This window comes from Anomaloglossus baeobatrachus, chromosome 10 (genome assembly GCF_048569485.1).
Source record: "Anomaloglossus baeobatrachus isolate aAnoBae1 chromosome 10, aAnoBae1.hap1, whole genome shotgun sequence".
NCBI lineage: Eukaryota > Metazoa > Chordata > Amphibia > Anura > Aromobatidae > Anomaloglossus > Anomaloglossus baeobatrachus.
Window position 1 is genome coordinate 14,395,020 of NC_134362.1, and position 21,326 is coordinate 14,416,345.

The 21,326-nt window shown below is 48.7% G+C and overlaps 1 protein-coding gene across 1 annotated transcript in view; it reads left to right on the forward strand.

Annotated features, from left to right (window-relative positions):
* The first annotated feature begins 1,473 nt into the window (after positions 1 to 1,473).
* CHST1 (carbohydrate sulfotransferase 1) overlaps positions 1,474 to 21,326 on the forward strand; it is an 80,006-nt gene continuing 60,153 nt past the window's right edge. Inside the window, exon 1 of the mRNA XM_075326653.1 lies at positions 1,474 to 1,841. The gene's annotated coding sequence lies outside the window, so the exon portion shown is untranslated. The remainder of the gene's footprint in view (positions 1,842 to 21,326) is intronic.

Here is a 21,326-nt window from a genome sequence, read left to right on the forward strand (position 1 = left end):
GGTCTATGATGGTCCTCCAGGTATTGCTCCATTCATTGGCTATGATGCTCCTCCAGGTAGTTCTCGATTCATGGTCTATGATGTCCTCGAGGTATTGCTCCGTTCAGGGTCTATGAGGTACTCCATGTATTGCGCCATTCCTGGTCTATGAGGTCCTCCAGGTATTGCTCTATTCACGGTCTATGATGGTTCTCCAGGTATTGCTCTATTCATGGTCTATGATGATCCTTCAGATATTGTTCCATTCATGGTCTATGCTGGTTCTCCAGGTATTGCTCCATTCACGGTCTGTGAGGTCCTCCAGGTATTGCTCCATTCACGGTCTGTGAGGTCCTCCAGGTATTGCTCCATTCACGGTCTGTGAGGTCCTCCAGGTGTTGCTCCATTCACGGTCTGTGAGGTCCTCCAGGTATTGCTCCATTCACGGTCTGTGAGGTCCTCCAGGTATTGCCCCATTCACGTTCTATAATGGTCCTCCAGGTATTGATCCGTTCATGGTCTATGCTTGTCCTCCGGGTATTGCTCCATTCACGGTCTATGATGGTCCTCCAGGTATTGCTCCATTCACGGTCTGTGAGGTCCTCCAGGTATTGCTCCATTCACGGTCTGTGAGGTCCTCCAGGTATTGCTCCATTCACGGTCTGTGAGGTCCTCCAGGTATTGCCCCATTCACGTTCTATATGGTCCTCCAGGTATTGCCCCATTCACGGTCTATGATGGTCCTCCAGGTATTGCTCCATTCACGGTCTATGATGGTCCTCCAGGTATTGATCCGTTCATGGTCTATGCTTGTCCTCCAGGTATTGCTCCATTCACGGTCTATGATGGTCCTCCAGGTATTGCTCCGTTCAGGGTTTATAAGGTCCTCCAGACTCCAGCCGATCATTCATGTGGATCAGTGGTTAATGCTGTGGTTGGACATCCCCTTGAAGGTAACGTTTTTGGGCTCCAATGCAGATAAGACCCCCCACTACTATGTTTCACTTGTGGCCCCCTTACCCTCCGGTGCCATGTTATGATTGCCCCATCGCACCCCTGTTCCTTGATACTTTGACGCCTTCCTGGCATTGACTCTTGTTGATCCGGACCTCGGCCCATCGCCTCATCCTCGCTGGACGCTGCCTTTCATCAGTCGGGGCGGGGGGGACTGGGGGTGCTGTGTGCCGAGGGGTCAAAGGAACGTCTTGGGCCCCTAAGCTCCAGGGCCCGGGCTGTGGGGTCTCTGGGTCTCCACCTTTTGTGTTTTGGGTTTGTCTTGCAGAACAGTTTTTTCCTTCTGGAAGAGACTTAATTTGCATATTTTTTTCCCATGGAGCATTGCGGGGTCTCCTCAGTGAGAACCAGAACCCCAATCTTCACATTCCTCCTTTTTCGCACTCCTCCTCTCCGGCACCATCCCTCCATGTGACACTTTCCCCCATCCCTCCTCCTCCTCCTCGTCCTCCTCCTCTTTTCTCCCTCCTTCTCGCTGCCTCCTGTCTCCTTCTCTCTCAGTGACTTACACTCAGCAGCACTGCAGAGCCGGCACCTGCCTCCTCCTGTGGCCTCGGCTCTGGCCCCCGGCACTGGCCCCTGCACCTGCCTTCTCCGGGGGCCCTACCTCCTCCTGTGGCCCCGCAACTGGCCCCTAATGTGCAGTGGCTTCCAGGAGCCATAGTGGGGGTCTCCCTGAGTGACACCTGCCTGGAGCAGAGGATGGAGCAGAGGATGGAACAGAGGGGCGGCTCGGGCGGGGGGTCCGGCGCTGACCATAGTGGGGAAGACACTGACCAGAGGCTCCGCTCTTCTCTACCGGTGGAGTGAGGACCCTGGAGCGGCCCCAGCATCCTGCAGCCTGGAAGGTAGGACCAAGGGGACAGGGGAGAATCAGGGGGAGACAGGGGAGGACTGGGGGGACAGGGTAGGACCAGGGGGGGACAGGGTAGAACTGAGGGAAAACCTGGGGGAGACAGGGGAGGACCAGGGGGGAGACAGGGTAGGACCAGGGGGGAGACAGGGGAGGACCAGGGGGAGAACCGGGGTGAGACAGGGGAGAACCAGGGGAAAACGGGAGGAGGGGGAGGAAAGGAGAACTGGGGGAGAAAGAGGAGGAGATAGGGGGGAGAGCGCAGAACCGTAGGGGGGGACTGGGAGGACCGACGGTTACAGGAGAGGACTGGAGGAGACAGGGAAGGACCGACCGGGGGAGACAGGAGAGGCTTAAGAAGGCAGGGAAGGACTAGAGGGATAAAATAGGACAGGAGAGAACCACGGAGAACAGGCGAGAACCATGGGGGACAGGAGAGAACCAGGGAGGACAGGGGAGAACCAGGGGAGACAGGAGAGAACCACGGAGAACAGCCGAGAACCATGGGGGACAGGAGAGAACCAGGGGGGACAGGAGAGAACCAGGAAGGACAGGAGAGAACCAGGGGGGACAGGAGAGAACCAGGGAGGACAGGAGAGAACCAGGGGGGACAGGAGAGAACCACGGAGGACAGGAGAGAACCACGGAGGACAGGAGAGAACCACGGAGGACAGGAGAGAACCACTGAGGACAGGAGAGAACCACGGGGGACAGGAGAGAACCACGGAGGACAGGAGAGAACCAGGGGGGACAGGAGAGAACCAGGGGGGACAGGAGAGAACCATGGGGGGACAGGGGAGAACCAGGGGGGACAGGAGAGAACCAGGAAGGACAGGAGAGAACCAGGAAGGACAGGAGAGAACCAGGGGGGACAGGAGAGAACCAGGGAGGACAGGAGAGAACCAGGGGGGACAGGAGAGAACCACGGAGGACAGGAGAGAACCACGGAGGACAGGAGAGAACCACGGAGGACAGGAGAGAACCACGGAGGACAGGAGAGAACCACGGAGGACAGGAGAGAACCACGGGGGACAGGAGAGAACCACGGAGGAAAGGAGAGAACCAGGGGGGACAGGAGAGAACCAGGGGGGACAGGAGAGAACCATGGGGGGACAGGGGAGAACCAGGTGGGACAGGAGAGAACCAGGTGGGACAGGAGAGAACCAGGTGGGACAGGAGAGAACCAGGTGGGACAGCAGAGAACCAGGGGGGACAGGAGAGAACCAGGGGGGACAGGAGAGAACCAGGGGGGACAGGAGAGAACCACGGGGGACAGGAGAGAACCACGGAGGACAGGAGAGAACCACGGGGAACAGAAGAGAACCACGGAGGACAGGAGAGAACCAGGGGGGACAGGAGAGAACCATGGGCGACAGGAGAGAACCAGGGGGGACAGGAGAGAACCAGGGGGGACAGGAGAGAACCAGGGGGGACAGGAGAGAACCATGGGGGGAACAGGGGAGAACCAGGGGGGACAGGAGAAAACCATGGGGGACAGGGGAGAACCAGGGGGGGGACAGGAGAGAACAAGAGGAGACAGGGGAGGACTGGGGGAGGTAGGAGAGCATTGGGGGGATGGGGAGGGGAGGACAGGAGAGAACAATAGGGATATGAGAGAACCAGGGGGACAGGGGAAAACCTGGGGAAGACAAAGTAGGATGAGGGGGACAGAAGAGGACTTGGAAGACTGGGGAGGACCGGGGGACATTGGAGCTGCGAGGTCACTGGGTCTCCAAACACAGAAATGTCTGATGCAACAACGTGACAATGAGCAGAAGAAGCAAAGAATGAGGATGAATCATGTGTCAGAGCTGGAAACAATGGATCTTTATCTGTCTATTATCTATAATAACATATCTATCTATCCCTGTATCTATCCCTCTATCTATGTATCTATTTATCTATCTATCTATCCCTCTATCTATCTATCTATCCCTCTATCTATCTATCCCTCTATCTATCTATCCCTCTATCTATCTATCTATCCCTCTATCTATCTATCTATCTATCTATCTATCTATCCCTCTATCCCTCTATCTATCTATCCCTCTATCTATCTATCCCTCTATCTATCCCTCTATCTATCTATCTATCTATCTATCTATCTATCTATCTATCTATCTATCTATCTATCTATCTATCTATCTATCTATCTATCTATCCCTCTATCTATCTATCCCTCTATCTATCTATCTATCCCTCTATCTATCTATCTATCCCTCTATCTATCTATCTATCTATCCCTCTATCCCTCTATCTATCTATCCCTCTATCTATCTATCCCTCTATCTATCCCTCTATCTATCTATCCCTCTATCTATCCCTCTATCTATCTATCCCTCTATCTATCCCTCTATCTATCTATCCCTCTATCTATCTATCCCTCTATCTATCTATCTATCTATCCCTCTATCTATCTATCTATCTATCTATCTATCCCTCTATCTATCTATCTATCTATCTATCCCTCTATCTATCTATCTATCTATCTATCTATCCCTCTATCCCTCTATCTATCTATCCCTCTATCTATCTATCCCTCTATCTATCCCTCTATCTATCTATCCCTCTATCTATCCCTCTATCTATCTATCCCTCTATCTATCCCTCTATCTATCTATCCCTCTATCTATCTATCCCTCTATCTATCTATCTATCTATCTATCCCTCTATCTATCCCTCTATCTATCTATCTATCTATCTATCTATCTATCTATCTATCTATCTATCTATCTATCTATCCCTCTATCTATCTATCTATCTATCTATCTATCTATCTATCCCTCTATCTATCTATCCCTCTATCTATCCCTCTATCTATCTATCCCTCTATCTATCCCTCTATCTATCTATCCCTCTATCTATCCCTCTATCTATCTATCCCTCTATCTATCTATCCCTCTATCTATCTATCCCTCTATCTATCTATCTATCTATCTATCTATCTATCTATCTATCTATCTATCTATCTATCTATCTATCCCTCTATCTATCTATCTATCTATCTATCTATCTATCTATCTATCCCTCTATCTATCTATCTATCTATCTATCTATCTATCTATCCCTCTATCTATCTATCCCTCTATCTATCTATCCCTCTATCTATCTATCTATCTATCTATCTATCTATCTATCTATCTATCTATCTATCTATCTATCTATCTATCTATCTATCCCTCTATCTATCTATCCCTCTATCTATCTATCCCTCTATCTATCTATCTATCTATCTATCTATCTATCTATCTATCTATCTATCTATCTATCTATCTATCCCTCTATCTATCTATCTATCTATCTATCTATCATGTAGACCCCCTTGCAGGGACATAGCTATTGCACCAGTCCTATTCATTCCCGGCTATTTGCCCTTTGATGCATTTATCCATTATCGGTGACAGGAGAGTAATAAAGACAAACCTCAATATCTGGGGTTTTCCTTCCTCCTGGAAGTGTCCGGACAGATAAATAGATAAACGCTATAAAGCGGCAGCTCCATAAATAAATACAGAATGTGACTTTATCAGCCTCATGCCCCAATAAAGTCCAGGTTCTATTCATTTATGGAGCCGCCTCTTTATTGCTTTTATATTTATGGATTATGAGATTGTTGGTCCCGGAGGCTCCTTCATATCTTTTTGCATTATTTTGCATTGTTGTGCTGCTTCATGTTTTCGCTAGGTGAATAGATAGAATATATGTTATAGCAGCCCCTGTGTTATATCAGCCCCTGTGTTATAGCAGCCCCTGTGTTATAGCAGCCCCTGTGTTATAGCAGCCCCTGTGTTATAGCAGCCCCTGTGTTATATCAGTCCCTGTGTTATAGCAGCTCCTGTGTTATAGCAGCCCCTGTGTTATATCAGCCCCTGTGTTATAGCAGCCCCTGTGTTATAGCAGCCCCTGTGTTATAGCAGCCCCTGTGTTATAGCAGCCCCTGTGTTATATCAGTCCCTGTGTTATAGCAGCCCCTGTGTTATAGCAGCTCCTGTGTTATATCAGCCCCTGTGTTATAGCAGCCCCTGTGTTATAGCAGCCCCTGTGTTATAGCAGCCCCTGTGTTATATCAGCCCCTGTGTTATATCAGCCCCTGTGTTATATCAGCCCCTGTGTTATATCAGCCCCTGTGTTATAGCAGCCCCTGTGTTATATCAGCCCCTGTGTTATAGCAGCCCCTGTGTTATATCAGCCCCTGTGTTATAGCAGCCCCTGTGTTATAGCAGCCCCTGTGTTATATCAGCTCCTGTGTTATATCAGCCCCTGTGTTATATCAGCCCCTGTGTTATAGCAGCCCCTGTGTTATAGCAGCCCCTGTGTTATAGCAGCCCCTGTGTTATATCAGTCCCTGTGTTATATCAGCCCCTGTGTTATATCAGCCCCTGTGTTATATCAGCCCCTGTGTTATAGCAGCCCCTGTGTTATAGCAGCCCCTGTGTTATATCAGCCCCTGTGTTATAGCAGCCCCTGTGTTATATCAGCCCCTGTGTTATAGCAGCCCCTGTGTTATATCAGCCCCTGTGTTATAGCAGCCCCTGTGTTATATCAGCCCCTGTGTTATAGCAGCCCCTGTGTTATATCAGCCCCTGTGTTATATCAGCCCCTGTGTTATAGCAGCCCCTGTGTTATAGCAGCCCCTGTGTTATATCAGCCCCTGTGTTATATCAGCCCCTGTGTTATATCAGCCCCTGTGTTATATCAGACCCTGTGTTATAGCAGCCCCTGTGTTATAGCAGCCCCTGTGTTATAGCAGCCCCTGTGTTATATCAGCCCCTGTGTTATATCAGCCCCTGTGTTATATCAGCCCCTGTGTTATATCTGCCCCTGTGTTATATCAGCCCCTGTGTTATATCAGTCCCTGTGTTATATCAGCCCCTGTGTTATATCAGCCCCTGTGTTATATCAGTCCCTGTGTTATAGCAGCTCCTGTGTTATATCAGCCCCTGTGTTATAGCAGCGCCTGTGTTATAGCAGCCCCTGTGTTATAGCAGCTCCTGTGTTATAGCAGCCCCTGTGTTATAGCAGCCCCTGTGTTATAGCAGCTCCTGTGTTATATCAGCCCCTGTGTTATAGCAGCCCCTGTGTTATCAGCCCCTGTGTTATATCAGCCCCTGTGTTATAGCAGCGCCTGTGTTATATCAGCCCCTGTGTTATAGCAGCTCCTGTGTTATATCAGCCCCTGTGTTATATCAGCTCCTGTTATATCAGCCCCTGTGTTATAGCAGCGCCTGTGTTATATCAGCCCCTGTGTTATATCAGCCCCTGTGTTATATCAGCCCCTGTGTTATAGCAGCCCCTGTGTTATATCAGTCCCTGTGTTATAGCAGCCCCTGTGTTATATCAGCCCCTGTGTTATAGCAGCCCCTGTGTTATAGCAGCCCCTGTGTTATATCAGCCCCTGTGTTATAGCAGCCCCTGTGTTATAGCAGCCCCTGTGTTATATCAGCCCCTGTGTTATAGCAGCCCCTGTGTTATCAGCCCCTGTGTTATATCAGCCCCTGTGTTATAGCAGCCCCTGTGTTATCAGCCCCTGTGTTATAGCAGCCCCTGTGTTATATCAGCCCCTGTGTTATATCAGCCCCTGTGTTATAGCAGCTCCTGTGTTATATCAGCTCCTGTGTTATAGCAGTCCCTGTGTTATATCAGCCCCTGTGTTATAGCAGCCCCTGTGTTATATCAGCCCCTGTGTTATATCAGCTCCTGTGTTATATCAGCCCCTGTGTTATATCAGCCCCTGTGTTATATCAGCTCCTGTGTTATATCAGCCCCTGTGTTATATCAGCCTCTGTGTTTATAGCAGTCCCTGTGTTATATCAGCTCCTGTGTTATAGCAGCCCCTGTGTTATATCAGCCCCTGTGTTATATCAGCTCCTGTGTTATATCAGCCCCTGTGTTATATCAGCCCCTGTGTTATATCAGCCCCTGTGTTATAGCAGCTCCTGTGTTATATCAGCTCCTGTGTTATATCAGCCCCTGTGTTATAGCAGCCCCTGTGTTATATCAGCCCCTGTGTTATAGCAGCCCCTGTGTTATATCAGCCCATGTGTTATATCAGCCCCTGTGTTATATCAGCCCCTGTGTTATAGCAGCCCCTGTGTTATATCAGCCCCTGTGTTATAGCAGCTCCTGTGTTATATCAGCTCCTGTGTTATATCAGCCCCTGTGTTATAGCAGCCCCTGTGTTATATCAGCCCCTGTGTTATAGCAGCCCCTGTGTTATATCAGCCCATGTGTTATATCAGCCCCTGTGTTATATCAGCCCCTGTGTTATAGCAGCCCCTATGTTATATCAGCCCATGTGTTCTAGCAGCCCCTGTGTTATAGCAGCCCCTGTGTTATATCAGCTCCTGTGTTATAGCAGCCCCTGTGTTATAGCAGCCCCTGTGTTATATCAGCCCCTGTGTTATAGCAGTCCCTGTGTTATATCAGCCCCTGTGTTATATCAGCCCCTGTGTTATATCAGCCCATGTGTTATATCAGCCCCTGTGTTATAGCAGTCCCTGTGTTATATCAGTCCCTGTGTTATATCAGCCCCTGTGTTATATCAGCCCCTGTGTTATATCAGCTCCTGTGTTATATCAGCCCCTGTGTTATATCAGCCTCTGTGTTTATAGCAGTCCCTGTGTTATATCAGCTCCTGTGTTATAGCAGCCCCTGTGTTATATCAGCCCCTGTGTTATATCAGCTCCTGTGTTATATCAGCCCCTGTGTTATATCAGCCCCTGTGTTATAGCAGCCCCTGTGTTATATCAGCCCCTGTGTTATATCAGCCCCTGTGTTATATCAGCCCCTGTGTTATAGCAGCCCCTGTGTTATATCAGCCCATGTGTTCTAGCAGCCCCTGTGTTATAGCAGCCCCTGTGTTATATCAGCTCCTGTGTTATAGCAGCCCCTGTGTTATATCAGCCCCTGTGTTATATCAGCCCATGTGTTATATCAGCCCCTGTGTTATAGCAGTCCCTGTGTTATATCAGTCCCTGTGTTATATCAGCCCCTGTGTTATATCAGCCCCTGTGTTATATCAGCCCCTGTGTTATATCAGCCCATGTGTTATATCAGCCCCTGTGTTATAGCAGTCCCTGTGTTATATCAGCCCATGTGTTATATCAGCCCCTGTGTTATATCAGCCCCTGTGTTATATCAGCCCCTGTGTTATATCAGCCCATGTGTTATATCAGCCCCTGTGTTATATCAGCCCCTGTGTTATATCAGCCCATGTGTTATATCAGCCCCTGTGTTATAGCAGCCCCTGTGTTATATCAGCTCCTGTGTTATAGCAGTCCCTGTGTTATATCAGTCCCTGTGTTATATCAGTCCCTGTGTTATATCAGCCCCTGTGTTATATCAGCCCCTGTGTTATAGCAGCCCCTGTGTTATAGCAGCCCCTGTGTTATAGCAGCCCCTGTGTTATATCAGCCCCTGTGTTATAGCAGCCCCTGTGTTATATCAGCCCCTGTGTTATAGCAGCCCCTGTGTTATAGCAGCCCCTGTGTTATAGCAGCTCCTGTGTTATAGCAGCCCCTGTGTTATAGCAGCCCCTGTGTTATAGCAGCCCCTGTGTTATAGCAGCTCCTGTGTTATAGCAGCCCCTGTGTTATAGCAGCCCCTGTGTTATAGCAGCCCCTGTGTTATATCAGCCCCTGTGTTATATCAGCCCCTGTGTTATATCAGCCCCTGTGTTATAGCAGCCCCTGTGTTATAGCAGCCCCTGTGTTATAGCAGCCCCTGTGTTATAGCAGCCCCTGTGTTATAGCAGCCCCTGTGTTATATCAGCCCCTGTGTTATAGCAGCCCCTGTGTTATATCAGCCCATGTGTTATAGCAGCCCCTGTGTTATAGCAGCCCCTGTGTTATATCAGCCCCTGTGTTATATCAGCCCCTGTGTTATAGCAGCTCCTGTGTTATAGCAGCCCCTGTGTTATAGCAGCCCCTGTGTTATAGCAGCCCCTGTGTTATAGCAGCCCCTGTGTTATAGCAGCCCCTGTGTTATAGCAGCCCCTGTGTTATATCAGCCCCTGTGTTATATCAGCCCCTGTGTTATATCAGCCCCTGTGTTATATCAGACCCTGTGTTATAGCAGCCCCTGTGTTATAGCAGCCCCTGTGTTATAGCAGCCCCTGTGTTATATCAGCCCCTGTGTTATATCAGCCCCTGTGTTATATCATCCCCTGTGTTATAGCAGCCCCTGTGTTATATCAGCCCCTGTGTTATAGCAGTCCCTGTGTTATATCAGCCCCTGTGTTATAGCAGCCCCTGTGTTATATCAGCCCCTGTGTTATAGCAGCCCCTGTGTTATAACAGCCCCTGTGTTATATCAGCCCCTGTGTTATATCATCCCCTGTGTTATAGCAGCCCCTGTGTTATATCAGCCCCTGTGTTATAGCAGTCCCTGTGTTATATCAGCCCCTGTGTTATAGCAGCCCCTGTGTTATATCAGCCCCTGTGTTATATCAGCCCCTGTGTTATAGCAGCCCCTGTGTTATATCAGCCCCTGTGTTATATCAGCCCCTGTGTTATAGCAGCCCCTGTGTTATAGCAGCCCCTGTGTTATATCAGTCCCTGTGTTATAGCAGCCCCTGTGTTATATCAGCCCCTGTGTTATAGCAGCCCCTGTGTTATATCAGCCCCTGTGTTATATCAGCCCCTGTGTTATATCAGCCCCTGTGTTATATCAGCCCCTGTGTTATAGCAGCCCCTGTGTTATAGCAGCCCCTGTGTTATATCAGCCCCTGTGTTATATCAGCCCCTGTGTTATATCAGCCCCTGTGTTATATCAGCCCCTGTGTTATAGCAGCCCCTGTGTTATAGCAGCCCCTGTGTTATAGCAGCCCCTGTGTTATACCAGCCCCTGTGTTATAGCAGCCCCTGTGTTATATCAGCCCCTGTGTTATATCAGCCCCTGTGTTATATCAGCCCCTGTGTTATATCAGCCCCTGTGTTATAGCAGCCCCTGTGTTATACCAGCCCCTGTGTTATAGCAGCCCCTGTGTTATACCAGCCCCTGTGTTATAGCAGCGCCTGTGTTATAGCAGCCCCTGTGTTATATCAGTCCCTGTGTTATAGCAGCCCCTGTGTTATACCAGCCCCTGTGTTATAGCAGCCCCTGTGTTATACCAGCCCCTGTGTTATAGCAGTCCCTGTGTTATAGCAGCCCCTGTGTTATATCAGCCCCTGTGTTATATCAGCCCCTATGTTATAGCAGTCCCTGTGTTATAGCAGCTCCTGTGTTATAGCAGCTCCTGTGTTATATCAGCCCCTGTGTTATATCAGCCCCTGTGTTATATCAGCTCCTGTGTTATATCAGCCCCTATGTTATATCAGCCCCTGTGTTATATCAGCTCCTGTGTTATATCAGCCCCTATGTTATATCAGCCCCTGTGTTATATCAGCCCCTGTGTTATATCAGCTCCTGTGTTATATCAGCCCCTGTGTTATAGCAGCCCCTGTGTTATAGCAGCCCCTGTGTTATATCAGCCCCTGTGTTATATCAGCCCCTATGTTATAGCAGCCCCTGTGTTATATCAGCTTCTATGTTATAGCAGTCCCTGTGTTATATCAGCTTGTATGTTATAGCAGTCCCTGTGTTATATCAGCCCCTGTGTTATATCAGCCCCTGTGTTATATCAGCCCCTGTGTTATATCAGCTCCTGTGTTATATCAGCCCCTGTGTTATAGCAGCCCCTGTGTTATAGCAGCCCCTGTGTTATATCAGCCCCTGTGTTATATCAGCCCCTATGTTATAGCAGCCCCTGTGTTATATCAGCTTCTATGTTATAGCAGTCCCTGTGTTATATCAGCTTCTATGTTATAGCAGCCCCTGTGTTATATCAGCCCCTATGTTATAGCAGCCCCTGTGTTATATCAGCTTCTATGTTATAGCAGTCCCTGTGTTATATCAGCCCCTATGTTATATCAGCCCCTGTGTTATATCAGCCCCTGTGTTATATCAGCTCCTGTGTTATATCAGCCCCTGTGTTATAGCAGCCCCTGTGTTATAGCAGCCCCTGTGTTATATCAGCCCCTGTGTTATATCAGCCCCTATGTTATAGCAGCCCCTGTGTTATATCAGCTTCTATGTTATAGCAGTCCCTGTGTTATATCAGCTTCTATGTTATAGCAGCCCCTGTGTTATATCAGCCCCTATGTTATAGCAGCCCCTGTGTTATATCAGCTTCTATGTTATAGCAGTCCCTGTGTTATAGCAGCCCCTGTGTTATAGCAGCGCCTGTGTTATATCAGCCCCTGTGTTATATCAGCCCCTGTGTTATATCAGCCCCTGTGTTATAGCAGCGCCTGTGTTATATCAGCCCCTGTGTTATATCAGCCCCTGTGTTATATCAGCCCCTGTGTTATAGCAGCCCCTGTTTTATATCAGCCCCTGTGTTATATCAGCCCCTGTGTTATATCAGCCCCTGTGTTATATCAGCCCCTGTGTTATATCAGCCCCTGTGTTATATCAGCCCCTGTGTTATATCAGCCCCTGTGTTATAGCAGCCCCTGTGTTATAGCAGCGCCTGTGTTATAGCAGCCCCTGTTTTATATCAGCCCCTGTGTTATAGCAGCCCCTGTGTTATAGCAGCCCCTGTGTTATATCAGCCCCTGTGTTATATCAGCCCCTATGTTATAGCAGCCCCTGTTTTATATCAGCGCCTGTGTTATAGCAGCCCCTGTGTTATAGCAGCGCCTGTGTTATAGCAGCCCCTGTTTTATATCAGCCCCTGTGTTATAGCAGCCCCTGTGTTATAGCAGCCCCTGTGTTATATCAGCCCCTGTGTTATAGCAGCCCCTGTTTTATATCAGCGCCTGTGTTATAGCAGCCCCTGTGTTATAGCAGCGCCTGTGTTATAGCAGCCCCTGTTTTATATCAGCCCCTGTGTTATAGCAGCCCCTGTGTTATAGCAGCCCCTGTGTTATAGCAGCCCCTGTTTTATATCAGCCCCTGTGTTATATCAGCCCCTGTGTTATAGCAGCGCCTGTGTTATAGCAGCCCCTGTTTTATATCAGCCCCTGTGTTATATCAGCCCCTGTGTTATATCAGCCCCTGTGTTATAGCAGCCCCTGTGTTATAGCAGCCCCTGTTTTATATCAGCCCCTGTGTTATATCAGCCCCTGTGTTATAGCAGCCCCTGTGTTATATCAGTCCCTGTGTTATATCAGCCCCTGTGTTATATCAGCTCCTGTGTTATATCAGCCCATGTGTTATATCAGCTCCTGTGTTATATCAGCCCCTGTGTTATATCAGCCCCTGTGTTATATCAGCCCCTGTGTTATATCAGCCCCTGTGTTATATCAGCCCCTGTGTTATAGCAGCCCCTGTGTTATATCAGCTTCTATGTTATAGCAGTCCCTGTGTTATAGCAGTCCCTGTGTTATAGCAGCTCCTGTGTTATAGCAGTCCCTGTGTTATAGCAGCCCCTGTGTTATATCAGCCCCTGTGTTATATCAGTCCCTGTGTTATAGCAGCCCCTGTGTTATATCAGCCCCTGTGTTATAGCAGTCCCTGTGTTATAGCAGCCCCTGTGTTATAGCAGCCCCTGTGTTATATCAGCTCCTGTGTTATAGCAGCCCCTGTGTTATATTAGCCCCTGTGTTATATCAGCCCCTGTGTTATATCAGCTCCTGTGTTATATCAGCCCCTGTGTTATATCAGCTCCTGTGTTATAGCAGCCCCTGTGTTATATCAGCCCCTGTGTTATAGCAGCCCCTGTGTTATATCAGCCCCTGTGTTATAGCAGCCCCTGTGTTATATCAGCCCCTGTGTTATATCAGCTCCTGTGTTATATCAGCCCCTGTGTTATATCAGCCCCTGTGTTATATCAGCGCCTGTGTTATATCAGCCCCTGTGTTATAGCAGCCCCTGTGTTATATTAGCCCCTGTGTTATATCAGCCCCTGTGTTATATCAGCTCCTGTGTTATAGCAGCCCCTGTGTTATAGCAGCCCCTTTGTTATATCAGCCCCTGTGTTATATCAGCTCCTGTGTTATAGCAGCGCCTGTGTTATAGCAGCCCCTGTGTTATATCAGTCCTTGTGTTATATCAGCCCCTGTGTTATATCAGCCCCTGTGTTATAGCAGCGCCTGTGTTATAGCAGCCCCTGTGTTATAGCAGCCCCTGTGTTATATCAGCCCCTGTGTTATATCAGCCCCTGTGTTATATCAGCCCATGTGTTATATCAGCCCCTGTGTTATATCAGCCCCTGTGTTATATCAGCCCCTGTGTTATACCAGCCCCTGTGTTATAGCAGCCCCTGTGTTATAGCAGCCCCTGTGTTATAGCAGCGCCTGTGTTATATCAGCCCCTGTGTTATCAGTCCCTGTGTTATAGCAGTCCCTGTGTTATATCAGCCCCTGTGTTATCAGTCCCTGTGTTATATCAGCCCCTGTGTTATATCAGCCCCTGTGTTATAGCAGCCCCTGTGTTATAGCAGTCCCTGTGTTATATCAGCCCCTGTGTTATAGCAGCCCCTGTGTTATAGCAGCTCCTGTGTTATATCAGCCCCTGTGTTATATCAGCCCCTGTGTTATCAGTCCCTGTGTTATATCAGCCCCTGTGTTATATCAGCCCCTGTGTTATAGCAGCCCCTGTGTTATAGCAACGCCTGTGTTATATCAGCCCCTGTGTTATAGCAGCCCCTGTGTTATATCAGCCCCTGTGTTATAGCAGCCCCTGTGTTATATCAGCCCCTGTGTTATATCAGCTCCTGTGTTATATCAGCCCCTGTGTTATAGCAGTCCCTGTGTTATAGCAGCCCCTGTGTTATATCAGCCCCTGTGTTATAGCAGCCCCTGTGTTATAGCAGCCCCTGTGTTATATCAGCTCCTGTGTTATAGCAGCCCCTGTGTTATATCAGCCCCTGTGTTATATCAGCCCCTGTGTTATATCAGCCCCTGTGTTATAGCAGTCCCTGTGTTATAGCAGCCCCTGTGTTATATCAGCCCCTGTGTTATATCAGCCCCTGTGTTATATCAGCCCCTGTGTTATAGCTGCCCCTGTGTTATAGCAGCCCCTGTGTTATAGCAGCCCCTGTGATTATAGCAGCCCCTGTGTTATATCAGCCCCTGTGTTATATCAGCCCCTGTGTTATAGCTGCCCCTGTGTTATAGCTGCCCCTGTGTTATATCAGCCCCTGTGTTATAGCAGCCCCTGTGATTATAGCAGCCCCTGTGTTATATCAGCCCCTGTGTTATATCAGCCCCTGTGTTATATCATCCCCTGTGTTATATCAGCCCCTGTGTTATATCAGCCCCTGTGTTATATCATCCCCTGTGTTATATCAGCCCCTGTGTTATATCATCCCCTGTGTTATAGCAGCCCCTGTGTTATATCAGCCCCTGTGTTATAGCAGTCCCTGTGTTATATCAGCCCCTGTGTTATAGCAGCCCCTGTGTTATATCAGCCCCTGTGTTATAGCAGCCCCTGTGTTATAACAGCCCCTGTGTTATATCAGCCCCTGTGTTATAGCAGCCCCTGTGTTATAGCAGCCCCTGTGTTATATCAGCCCCTGTGTTATATCAGCCCCTGTGTTATATCAGCCCCTGTGTTATAGCAGCCCCTGTGTTATAGCAGCCCCTGTGTTATAGCAGCCCCTGTGTTATAGCAGCCCCTGTGTTATAGCAGCCCCTGTGTTATAGCAGCCCCTGTGTTATAGCAGCCCCTGTGTTATAGCAGCCCCTGTGTTATAGCAGCCCCTGTGTTATAGCAGCCCCTGTGTTATAGCAGCCCCTGTGTTATAGCAGCCCCTGTGTTATAGCAGCCCCTGTGTTATAGCAGCCCCTGTGTTATAGCAGCCCCTGTGTTATAGCAGCCCCTGTGTTATATCAGCCCCTGTGTTATAGCAGCCCCTGTGTTATATCAGCCCCTGTGTTATATCAGCCCCTGTGTTATATCAGCCCCTGTGTTATATCAGCCCCTGTGTTATATCAGCCCCTGTGTTATATCAGCCCCTGTGTTATATCAGCCCCTGTGTTATATCAGTCCCTGTGTTATAGCAGCCCCTGTGTTATATCAGCCCCTGTGTTATAGCAGCCCCTGTGTTATATCAGCCCCTGTGTTATATCAGCACCTGTGTTATATCAGCCCCTGTGTTATATCAGCCCCTGTGTTATAGCAGCCCCTGTGTTATAGCAGCCCCTGTGTTATACCAGCCCCTGTGTTATAGCAGCCCCTGTGTTATAGCAGCCCCTGTGTTATATCAGCCCCTGTGTTATATCAGCCCCTGTGTTATATCAGCCCCTGTGTTATATCAGCCCCTGTGTTATAGCAGCCTTTGTGTTATATCAGCCCCTGTGTTATAGCAGCCTTTGTGTTATAGCAGCCCCTGTGTTATATCAGCCCCTGTGTTATATCAGTCCCTGTGTTATATCAGCCCCTGTGTTATATCAGCCCCTGTGTTATAGCAGCCCCTGTGTTATACCAGCCCCTGTGTTATAGCAGCCCCTGTGTTATACCAGCCCCTCTGTTATAGCAGCCCCTGTGTTATATCAGCCCCTGTGTTATCAGCCCCTGTGTTATCAGCCCCTGTGTTATAGCAGCCCCTGTGTTATAGCAGCCCCTGTGTTATAGCAGCCCCTGTGTTATCAGCCCCTGTGTTATATCAGCCCCTGTGTTATCAGCCCCTGTGTTATCAGCCCCTGTGTTATACCAGCCCCTGTGTTATAGCAGCCCCTGTGTTATAGCAGCCCCTGTGTTATATCAGCCCCTGTGTTATATCAGCCCCTGTGTTATATCAGCCCCTGTGTTATAGCAGCGCCTGTGTTATAGCAGCCCCTGTTTTATATCAGCCCCTGTGTTATATCAGCCCCTGTGTTATATCAGCCCCTGTGTTATATCAGCCCCTGTGTTATATCAGCCCCTGTGTTATAGCAGCGCCTGTGTTATAGCAGCCCCTGTTTTATATCAGCCCCTGTGTTATATCAGCCCCTGTGTTATAGCAGCCCCTGTGTTATAGCAGCCCCTGTGTTATATCAGCCCCTGTGTTATATCAGCCCCTGTGTTATAGCAGCCCCTGTGTTATACCAGCCCCTGTGTTATAGCAGCCCCTGTTTTATATCAGCCCCTGTGTTATAGCAGCCCCTGTGTTATAGCAGCGCCTGTGTTATAGCAGCCCCTGTTTTATATCAGCCCCTGTGTTATATCAGCCCCTGTGTTATAGCAGCCCCTGTGTTATAGCAGCCCCTGTGTTATACCAGCCCCTGTGTTATAGCAGCCCCTGTTTTATATCAGCCCCTGTGTTATAGCAGCCCCTGTGTTATAGCAGCGCCTGTGTTATAGCAGCCCCTGTTTTATATCAGCCCCTGTGTTATATCAGCCCCTGTGTTATAGCAGCCCCTGTGTTATAGCAGCCCCTGTGTTATACCAGCCCCTGTGTTATAGCAGCCCCTGTTTTATATCAGCCCCTGTGTTATAGCAGCGCCTGTGTTATAGCAGCCCCTGTGTTATAGCAGCCCCTGTTTTATATCAGCCCCTGTGTTATAGCAGCCCCTGTGTTATAGCAGCGCCTGTGTTATAGCAGCCCCTGTTTTATATCAGCCCCTGTGTTATATCAGCCCCTGTGTTATAGCAGCCCCTGTGTTATATCAGTCCCTGTGTTATATCAGCCCCTGTGTTATATCAGCTCCTGTGTTATATCAGCCCCTATGTTATATCAGCCCCTGTGTTATATCAGCTCCTGTGTTATATCAGCCCCTATGTTATATCAGCCCCTGTGTTATATCAGCCCCTGTGTTATATCAGCTCCTGTGTTATATCAGCCCCTGTGTTATAGCAGCCCCTGTGTTATAGCAGCCCCTGTGTTATAGGAGCTCCTGTGTTATAGCAGCTCCTGTGTTATAGCAGCCCCTGTGTTATATCAGCTCCTGTGTTATATCAGCCCCTATGTTATATCAGCCCCTGTGTTATATCAGCCCCTGTGTTATATCAGCCCCTGTGTTATATCAGCTCCTGTGTTATATCAGCCCCTGTGTTATATCAGCCCCTGTGTTATATCAGCCCCTGTGTTATATCAGCCCCTATGTTATAGCAGCCCCTGTGTTATATCAGCTTCTATGTTATAGCAGTCCCTGTGTTATAGCAGCCCCTGTGTTATAGCAGCTCCTGTGTTATAGCAGTCCCTGTGTTATAGCAGCCCCTGTGTTATATCAGCCCCTGTGTTATATCAGTCCCTGTGTTATAGCAGCCCCTGTGTTATATCAGCCCCTGTGTTATAGCAGTCCCTGTGTTATAGCAGCCCCTGTGTTATATCAGCCCCTGTGTTATATCAGCCCCTGTGTTATATCCGTCCCTGTGTTATATCAGCCCCTGTGTTATATCAGCCCCTGTGTTATATCAGCCCCTGTGTTATATCAGCCCCTGTGTTATAGCAGCCCCTGTGTTATATCAGCCCCTGTGTTATATCAGCCCCTGTGTTATAGCAGCCCCTGTGTTATATCAGCCCCTGTGTTATAGCAGCCCCTGTGTTATATCAGCCCCTGTGTTATATCAGCCCCTGTGTTATAGCAGCCCCTGTGTTATAGCAGCCCCTGTGATTATAGCAGCCCCTGTGTTATATCAGCCCCTGTGTTATATCAGCCCCTGTGTTATATCAGTCCCTGTGTTATATCAGTCCCTGTGTTATAGCAGCGCCTGTGTTATATCAGCCCCTGTGTTATAGCATCGCCTGTGTTATAGCAGCCCCTGTGTTATATCAGTCCCTGTGTTATAGCAGCCCCTGTGTTATATCAGTCCCTGTGTTATATCAGCCCCTGTGTTATATCAGCCCCTGTGTTATAGCAGCCCCTGTGTTATATCAGCTCCTGTGTTATAGCAGCCCCTGTGTTATATCAGCCCCTGTGTTATATCAGTCCCTGTGTTATAGCAGCCCCTGTGTTATATCAGCCCCTGTGTTATAGCAGTCCCTGTGTTATAGCAGTCCCTGTGTTATAGCAGCCCCTGTGTTATAGCAGCGCCTGTGTTATATCAGCCCCTGTGTTATATCAGCCCCTGTGTTATATCAGCCCCTATGTTATAGCAGCCCCTGTGTTATATCAGCTTCTATGTTATAGCAGTCCCTGTGTTATAGCAGCCCCTGTGTTATAGCAGCGCCTGTGTTATATCAGCCCCTGTGTTATAGCAGCGCCTGTGTTTTAGCAGCCCCTGTGTTATATCAGCCCCTGTGTTATATCAGTCCCTGTGTTATAGCAGCCCCTGTGTTATATCAGCCCCTGTGTTATATCAGTCCCTGTGTTATAGCAGCCCCTGTGTTATATCAGCCCCTGTGTTATAGCAGTCCCTGTGTTATAGCAGCCCCTGTGTTATAGCAGCCCCTGTGTTATAGCAGTCCCTGTGTTATAGCAGTCCCTGTGTTATATCAGCCCCTGTGTTATATCAGTCCCTGTGTTATATCAGCCCCTGTGTTATATCAGCCCCTGTGTTATATCAGCCCCTGTGTTATAGCAGCGCCTGTGTTATATCAGTCCCTGTGTTATATCAGTCCCTGTGTTATATCAGCCCCTGTGTTATATCAGCCCCTATGTTATAGCAGCCCCTGTGTTATATCAGCCCCTGTGTTATATCAGCTCCTGTGTTATAGCAGCGCCTGTGTTATATCAGTCCCTGTGTTATAGCAGTCCCTGTGTTATAGCAGCGCCTGTGTTATATCAGCCCCTGTGTTATATCAGCCCCTGTGTTATATCAGCCCCTATGTTATAGCAGCCCCTGTGTTATAGCAGCCCCTGTGTTATATCAGCCCCTGTGTTATATCAGCCCCTATGTTATAGCAGCCCCTGTGTTATAGCAGCCCCTGTGTTATATCAGCCCCTGTGTTATATCAGCCCCTGTGTTATAGCAGCGCCTGTGTTATATCAGTCCCTGTGTTATAGCAGTCCCTGTGTTATAGCAGCGCCTGTGTTATAGCAGCCCCTGTGTTATATCAGTCCCTGTGTTATATCAGCCCCTGTGTTATAGCAGCGCCTGTGTTATATCAGTCCCTGTGTTATATCAGCCCCTGTGTTATATCAGCCCCTATGTTATAGCAGTCCCTGTGTTATAGCAGCGCCTGTGTTATAGCAGCGCCTGTGTTATATCAGCCCCTGTGTTATATCAGCCCCTGTGTTATATCAGCCCCTATGTTATAGCAGCCCCTGTGTTATATCAGCTTCTATGTTATAGCAGTCCCTGTGTTATAGCAGCGCCTGTGTTATATCAGCCCCTGTGTTATAGCAGTCCCTGTGTTATAGCAGCGCCTGTGTTATATCAGCCCCTGTGTTATAGCAGTCCCTGTGTTATATCAGCCCCTGTGTTATATCAGCCCCTGTGTTATAGCAGCCCCTGTGTTATAGCAGCCCCTATGTTATAGCAGCCCCTATGTTATAGCAGCCCCTGTGTTATATCAGCCCCTGTGTTATAGCAGCGCCTGTGTTATAGCAGCCCCTGTGTTATATCAGCCCCTGTGTTATAGCAGCGCCTGTGTTATAGCAGCCCCTATGTTATAGCAGCCCCTATGTTATAGCAGCGCCTGTGTTATAGCAGCCCCTGTGTTATAGCAGCCCCTGTGTTATAGCAGCCCCTGTGTTATAGCAGTCCCTGTGTTATAGCAGCCCCTGTGTTATATCAGCCCCTGTGTTATATCAGCTCCTGTGTTATATCAGCCCCTGTGTTATAGCAGCCCCTGTGTTATATCAGCCCCTGTGTTATAGCAGCCCCTGTGTTATATCAGCTCCTGTGTTATACTAGCCCCTGTGTTATAGCAGCCCCTGTGTTATAGCAGCGCCTGTGTTATATCAGCTCCTGTGTTATAGCAGCCCCTGTGTTATATCAGCCCCTGTGTTATAGCAGCCCCTGTGTTATAGCAGCCCCTGTGTTATATCAGCCCCTGTGTTATATCAGCTCCTGTGTTATATCAGCCCCTGTGTTATATCAGCCCCTGTGTTATATCAGCCCCTGTGTTATAGCAGCCCCTGTGTTATAGCAGCCCCTGTGTTATATCAGCCCCTGTGTTATATCAGCCCATGTGTTATATCAGCCCCTGCGTTATATCAGCCCCTGCGTTATATCAGCCCCTGCGTTATATCAGCCCCTGTGTTATATCAGCCCCTGTGTTATAGCAGCCCCTGTGTTATAGCATCCCCTGTGTTATATCAGCCCCTGTGTTATATCAGCCCCTGTGTTATAGCAGCCCCTGTGTTATATCAGCCCCTGTGTTATAGCAGCCCCTGTGTTAAATCAGTCCCTGTGTTATAGCAGCCCCTGTGTTATAGCAGCCCCTGTGTTATACCAGCCCCTGTGTTATAGCAGCCCCTGTGTTATAGCAGCCCCTGTGTTATATCAGTCCCTGTGTTATATCAGCCCCTGTGTTATAGCAGCCCCTGTGTTATATCAGCCCCTGTGTTATATCAGTCCCTGTGTTATATCAGCCCTTGTGTTATAGCAGCCCCTGTGTTATATCAGCCCCTGTGTTATATCAGCCCCTGTGTTATATCAGCCCCTGTGTTATAGCAGCCCCTGTGTT